Below are 6,524 nucleotides of genomic sequence, written 5' to 3'. Positions count from 1 at the left end.
AAGGCCATGTAGTCTAGTTCCCTCATTTGACAGATGAGGAAACTGAGGCCCAGGGAATTTAAGTGACTTAATATTGCACACACCATACATATCAGAAGTAGAATTTGAATCTAGGTCCTCTGATTCTAAAGCCCAAGTGGTGTGGCCAGTAGGTGGCATAATCAAGTCCCACCCTGAGATCTTCTTAACTGAAGTACAAGGCTCTTTGGCCGTATGCTGTAGTTGACTTACTATCTCCATAGAGCCTTCTGTGGCCTTTGGGTCACCAGGACTCATAGTTCTTTGGGGGTCCTGGGTTCCCTTGATTTGTAGCCAAGTCAGCATAGAGAGAATGTTGCTGTAAACAAAGATGAGCTTTCATAGCAGAAAAATTAGTAGTCATAGAATGAATGCAAGGTTGGCCTGGGCTGGGGGCTAGTCAAGGAAGGTTTCCATAGGAATCACAGTGATAGATAACACTCATATGGCACCTTAAGGTTGGTAAAGCACTTTACATCTGTTAACTCAATTGGTCCTCATAACAATCCTGGCTATGATTATAACATCCATTTTATAGACAAGGAAGCTGAGGCTGAGGGAGGTTTAAGTGACTTACCTAGGGTCATACAGCTACTAATTATCTGAGGTAGGATTTGAACTCAGAACTCCCTGGGTACAAGTCCTGCACTCTACCTGCTGTACCATCTAAGAGATGGAGGCCTTAAGCTAGGCATTGGGGGTTAATGAAGCAATATTACTCAGGAGGAGTCACAGCCTTGTGGTGGGCTCACTGAATGGAGGCCACGGTGCTGTTGGGGCACTCTGGGGGTCTGGGGAGGGGCTGGCGTGAAATGCCAGCCTATTGGCCCTCAAATGGCTGAAAGAGCCCCAGCACACTTTTTATCTGTTGATGTCCCTTCTGCAAAAATGTTCTCCCTGTGGGATCAAGGAATCTCAGGCTCAAAGAGGTCTTTAGAACATAGAATGCAGAGTATCTTATTGGGAAGGACTTTACCAGGGGTGGGGAACCTGCGGCCTTGAGGACACATGTGGCCCTCTAGGTCCTCAAGCATAGTCCTTTGATTTCACAGTTCTGTGAAGTTTGGACTCAAACAAAGGGCCATACTTTGTGGCCTTAAGGTCTCAAGTTCCCCACTCCTGCTTTAGAACATAGGATGTCAGGGGCATGGGGAAACTTAGAATGTAGAATTAAAAGGGCACAAGGCGCAATAGAAAATTTAAGCATATGAGTTTGGGAGAGGGTGGACCATAAAACCCAGAGTGTAAGTGGCAGAATTGGGGAGAAACTTACAACTTGAAACATGAGGGCCCTAGTTAGGGAAGACCTTAGAACATAGAACAGAGAATGTCAGAACTGGTTTAGACCTTGGAGCTCAACCTTTTCCTTCTACAGATAAGGAAACTGAGGCTTATAGAGAGGAAATGACCTGCCCAAGGTCACATAACCAATCAGCAACAGAGTTTTGAACACACCATGTTGCCTTGTAGGAGTGGAGGTGAGAAGAGAGAAGCATCTATTTTAAAGTCTCTGACAAAGAGGCTTTCCAGGAAGGTCTGGAAAGATGAGGCAGCTTGTCTTGGAGCCCATCCCTAGGACCAAATCACCCAGAGGAAGAGGTTTCTGCTCTAGGAGAGATGGCTAACATCACAGGCTTGCTCCAGGTCCTGTTTCTCTAGCCACTGGTTGGGGAAGCTGAGACACGTCCAGGCCAAACAGGGGCCCTGGTTTGCTTGTCTTGGATGCTAGGAAGGGGAGTGAAAGGTGTGAGCCAGCTGGTTGGGCGGTCTCGGAAGTTGTCTTTCACCCATATGACAACTTGGGAGCCTGACTGGGAGCACTACTTGGAATGTAACAGGTGGAAGGTGCATACAACCCAAAGAATAGCTTCTTCACAATCAGAACCTCTCCAAAAAAGGGAATGAGCTACCAGAAAGATAGTGAGCTTCCCATCACCAGAGGTATTCAAGCAAAATCCGGATGGGTACTTGTCAGAGGTGTTGTTGTTGCTCACTTATGGATCTTATTAGATGTCCTTCTTTTGCCTCTCCAGCTCTGAGATTATAGAATGTTGATTTGAAGGTCTGGCCAAAAGATTTCCAGCCAGCCTTTGAGATGGTAAGTCCCAGATACAGATTTAACTCTGGCCCACTATGGTGTGAATTTGAAAGTAATGTCTGGGGTGTTGATGGTGTTCCTGGGACTGTATTCACCTGTATTATGGGGAAGAGGAAAAGGAGTCAACTTGAGTCCTACCCTTGGGGAGCTCAATCTGGGGGAGGTAAGATTCACATATGCAAATGTTAGACTGTGGAACATAGACAGTCAACATCGAAGGGGGCTGACCCTGAATGTCAGAGCTCATTGGGGTCTTAGAACACAGAACACAGAATGTCAGAGCTAGAAAGAGATTCCAGGGACCATATAGTCCAATCTCAACGCTATAGAGGAGAAAAAATATGCTCAGAAAGGTTCTGTGATCCCTGAAAACATTCCGGTAGAGTCTGGATGCCCTTTTGTTTGGTATGAGAATTCTTGTTCAAATATATCTCAGTCTACATATCCGCTGATGCCCCTACCCACTGAGTAGTCCATGTTCTATCCAACGTGGCCTATTCAAGGTCACTCAGATGATTAAGTAGAAGATTCGAGTTGACTTTAGTCCACTGCATGTAGATTTGGGGGAAAGGTAAGAGATTCAGCCTGATGTCGCTCTGGCCAGCCCCCTCCTCAGCCTGTCTCCCCCACATAGTGCTCTTCTCCTAAGGTTTTTAAGAAATCAAGCAGTTAAGGGACTATTCTGGCCCTCACCCCAGGGCCTAATTTGTCGATCATCTGAGTCACAGAACGAAGGGAAAAAACAGGGGGAAAAAAGCCATTGGCAGCCAGGCCTAGCGAATTGCCTGGAAGGGAGTCATGCGGGCGTCCACTTCTAGAAAGGATTTATTTTAAAGCACGTTGCTTGTTCAGAGCCCTTTTCATGGAAATGGACCGTTTTACTTTTCAGAGTTAATTTCTGGCCTTGCTCCAGACAGTTGGTGCACAGTGGCTCCTCAGTCCTCCCCGACAAGGCTAGCTGTGTTTGCTGGTGAGGGGAGTCCGGGAGCTGCCTGGAGGCCGCTGTTTGCAAAAGAGCTGGCCTTTGGGAGCATCAGGCCATGGGGCAGGGGGCCAGGGGCTCCTATTTCCAGACCTTAAGCCCTACTTGTCCATGGCTACCACTGATTCCAGAGGTCCCAGGAGATGAGAGGAAGGACCTTGGATATCCATGGTCAATGCCTAATCTCTTTTGGGCCAGGGGCAGGCTGTGGGTGGCATGAAGTGCCCCTTCTTCCTGTGTGTCCAACAGGACCATTCACACGGTCTGAAATTCCACCGTTAGATTCTTCACAGCTCTCTGAACATTAAATGAATCTGAAGATGTCCCTGGGAAAGAAGGGAAGTTTCAAACTCTCTCCCTAGTATTACAGAGGAGAAACTGAGATTCACAAAGTAATCTCTCCAGAGTAACACAACTAATAAGTTCCACTCATCCTGATGAATATTTGGTCACTGGACCCAGATGGCTCAGGAGGAGAAAGTGAAGTTGGTGACCTTGCACAGCCCTCCCTCACTCAAAACAAAGTCAAGTGAAAGTCATGTCATCATTTCTCTGATGTCATGGTCTTCTTTGAAAACAAAGGATAAACACAGACAGACGTCAGGGAGATCCTAGGTTAGGGTGCTTTCCAGAGCACTATGACCACTATGGACACTATGGAGCTCTGTTGACCTAAGGAAGTAGTGAAATCTCCATCACTGGAGATATTTAAGTGCTGTGCACATGACTGCACATTAAAGGAGTTACAGACAGGATTGCTGAGTGTATCCAGACTGGGCCAGATGATCTCTGAGACCCCTTCTTGCTCTAAGATTCTGGTACTTTAGGTTTTGGCAATAACTGAACATTTATTAAATGCCTACTGTGCACCAGACACCCACTATGCAGCATGGTGTTCTCCCTGGAAAATGAGAAGAGGGGAGAGCTTAGGAGGAAAGACAATGGGAATCCCCCTGCATAGAGATCATCATTGAATCCATGGGAGCTGATGAAATCACCATGTGAAATAATGTAGAAGAAGAGAAGAGGGCTCAGGACAGAACTATGGGGGATACCTATGGTTCTTGGAAGTGACCCAGGTGAAGATTCAATAAAGGAGACTGAGGAGTGGTCAGACAGTCCAGAAAACTTGGATAGAGCAGTATCACAGAAACCTAGAGAGAAAGGGATGTGAAGGAGAAGAGGGTAGTCAAGCGTCAAAGGCTTCAGAGAGGTCGAGAAGGATGAGATTGAGAAGAGGCCATTGGATTTGACTATTACAAGACAGTTGGTGACTTTAGAGAGAGCTCCACCCTGGAGTCAGGAGGTTCTGAGTTCAAATCTGGTCTCAGACACTATGTGTAACCTTGGGGCAAGTCACTTAATCTCTATTGCCCAAAGAAAAAAAGAAAGAAAGAAAAATAGAGCAGTTTCAGTCCAATAATGAGATCAAATGCCAGATTGCAGAGAGTTTAAAAATCCAGTGAGAGGAAAGAAAGTGGAGACCCTTATGGTAGATGCATTTTTCAAAAAATATAACTGAGAAGAAGAGAAATTATATAGAATGAAGGTTAGTGGGGATGATAGGATCAAGTGAGGGTTTTTTAAGGATGAAGGAGTGTAGGATGTGGTAGGAGTTTAATAGTCTACAAAAGGGACTTTGTAGGTAGCAGGGAAGCAGTCCAGGGAGAAACTGAAGATTAGTGAGAGAGTGAGGATATTGGAGCGAGCTGTCTACCAGAGAAAGTGGGTTGGAAGAGGAGCAAGGATATAGAAAGTGGAGGTAAGACACTGGTCCTTACCTCCTTGGAGCTCACAGGCTAGGATAAGAATAGGATGCACCCACAGAGAAGTATGATACACTGAAGAAGTAGGATCAAATTCATTTCATTTCAACATTTCTTTAGCACCTATGTGAGCAAGGCACCGCGTTAAATACGGGAGGACAAAGACAAAAATGAGGTTGTCCCTGCCCTCAAGAAACTTATATCCTATTGGGGGAGATACAGAATACATGAGGAGAAGTAAACAGTAATTTGAGAAGAGATCACTCTAACTGTGGAGTTCTGGCCAAACTTCCCAAAGAAGGCCCTGAGCTGAGCCTTGGAGAAGATGGTGAGGAGGAGGGGAGCATATTCTAGAAATACGTGTGCTAAGATTCAGGGAACAGCTGGTGCTTGAGTTTGGCTTAAACACAGGCTACACAAAGGGGAGAAGTTGTCTAATCCTAGGTAAATTGGAGTCTTAAATACCAGAGGAAGAAAATTTGTATTTTGAGACAATAGAGAAGGATTTTCAGTAAGATGAAGACAGAAGGGGAGCATGCCGTCCAGAGAACAAAATGAATGAATGAACAAAATCATCAATTAAGCAATTATGGTGTGACAGACATGGTGCTAAGCACTGGGAATGCAAAAACAAGCTATGGAGGAAAAGGAAGAATTCAAGTGAGGAGTTGGGACTTCGGGACTCTTAATCACATGGCTTAAGGAGACTGCAAGGAAACGCTTGCCTGCCATAAGCTAGAGGGAGATTGAACCAATCACAACTCTTAACTGATCAGAGCAGGGAACAGAGTGGGGATGATGATAGCAGTTACAAAAATTTTGGGGTGAAGAAATCATGAATACTGGGTAGTATTTTAATAATGGCTGACTTTTTTTTTTGGTAAATCTTTTTTTTTTTACATTTAGATACAAAATGAGAAATGATTTTTAAAAATTGCCATGTGCACAGAAGACCATAGGAGAGGATTCAATATAAAACAATAAATTTCCATTTCAAGAAAACTTGTATAATAAAAACTACATATTGTTTTCAAAGCTGCCTAGCTTTTCTTTGCTTCCTTGTTGGTTTTCTTTTGTTTTCTGCTGTTCATTTTTTATTTTTTCCCCACCCCTATCCTAAAGAAGGCTACAATTAAGTGAGTAGATGTGTGTGTATACACATATATATGAACATAGACATATATACACACATATGTAAAGCTATACTATGCTTATCTCCTATCATCTCTTTGTCTGAAGTTGGATGTCATCTTCCTTCATAAGTCCAAGTTTTTTCATGTTTTTTCTGAATCAACCAGATCATCATTTTTGCACCACAGCAATATTCCTTTCTGGATTCAAACAGCATCTTCCTTTCTAGGATTTTTGAGGTTAATTTAAGTATTCATAATAGTCATTCTATTTGGTTGCACAAAATTTTTCTTAAAACAATACTGCTGTTACTGTATACAGTGTTCTCTTGGTTCTGCAATGACTGACATTCACATTGAGTCATTTCAATCATGTCTGACTCTTTATAACTCCCATTCGGGGTTTTCTTAGCAAAGATACATCTATATGCATTCTCACAAAAACTCAGGGAGGTACCTTATTATTTCCATTGTACAGATGAGGAAAGCAAATTATGGAGAGTGTAAGTGGGTTTGTCCAAAGATCTCAC

The 6,524-nt window shown here is 43.9% G+C and overlaps 1 long non-coding RNA gene across 1 annotated transcript in view; it reads left to right on the top strand.

The window, feature by feature from the left end:
• The window catches only part of LOC140511037 (uncharacterized), a 34,025-nt gene extending 28,126 nt beyond the window's left edge, over nt 1-5,899 (top strand). The window contains exons 3-4 of the long non-coding RNA XR_011969414.1: nt 2,052-2,116; nt 5,771-5,899. This is a non-coding gene — a long non-coding RNA (uncharacterized lncRNA). The remainder of the gene's footprint in view (nt 1-2,051; nt 2,117-5,770) is intronic.
• The last annotated feature ends 625 nt before the right edge of the window (nt 5,900-6,524 follow it).

This window comes from Notamacropus eugenii, chromosome 6 (genome assembly GCF_028372415.1).
Source record: "Notamacropus eugenii isolate mMacEug1 chromosome 6, mMacEug1.pri_v2, whole genome shotgun sequence".
Classification (NCBI taxonomy): Eukaryota; Metazoa; Chordata; class Mammalia; order Diprotodontia; family Macropodidae; genus Notamacropus; species Notamacropus eugenii.
The sequence above is the reverse complement of the archived record's forward strand: the minus strand, read 5'-3'. Positions and strand labels throughout refer to the sequence as shown.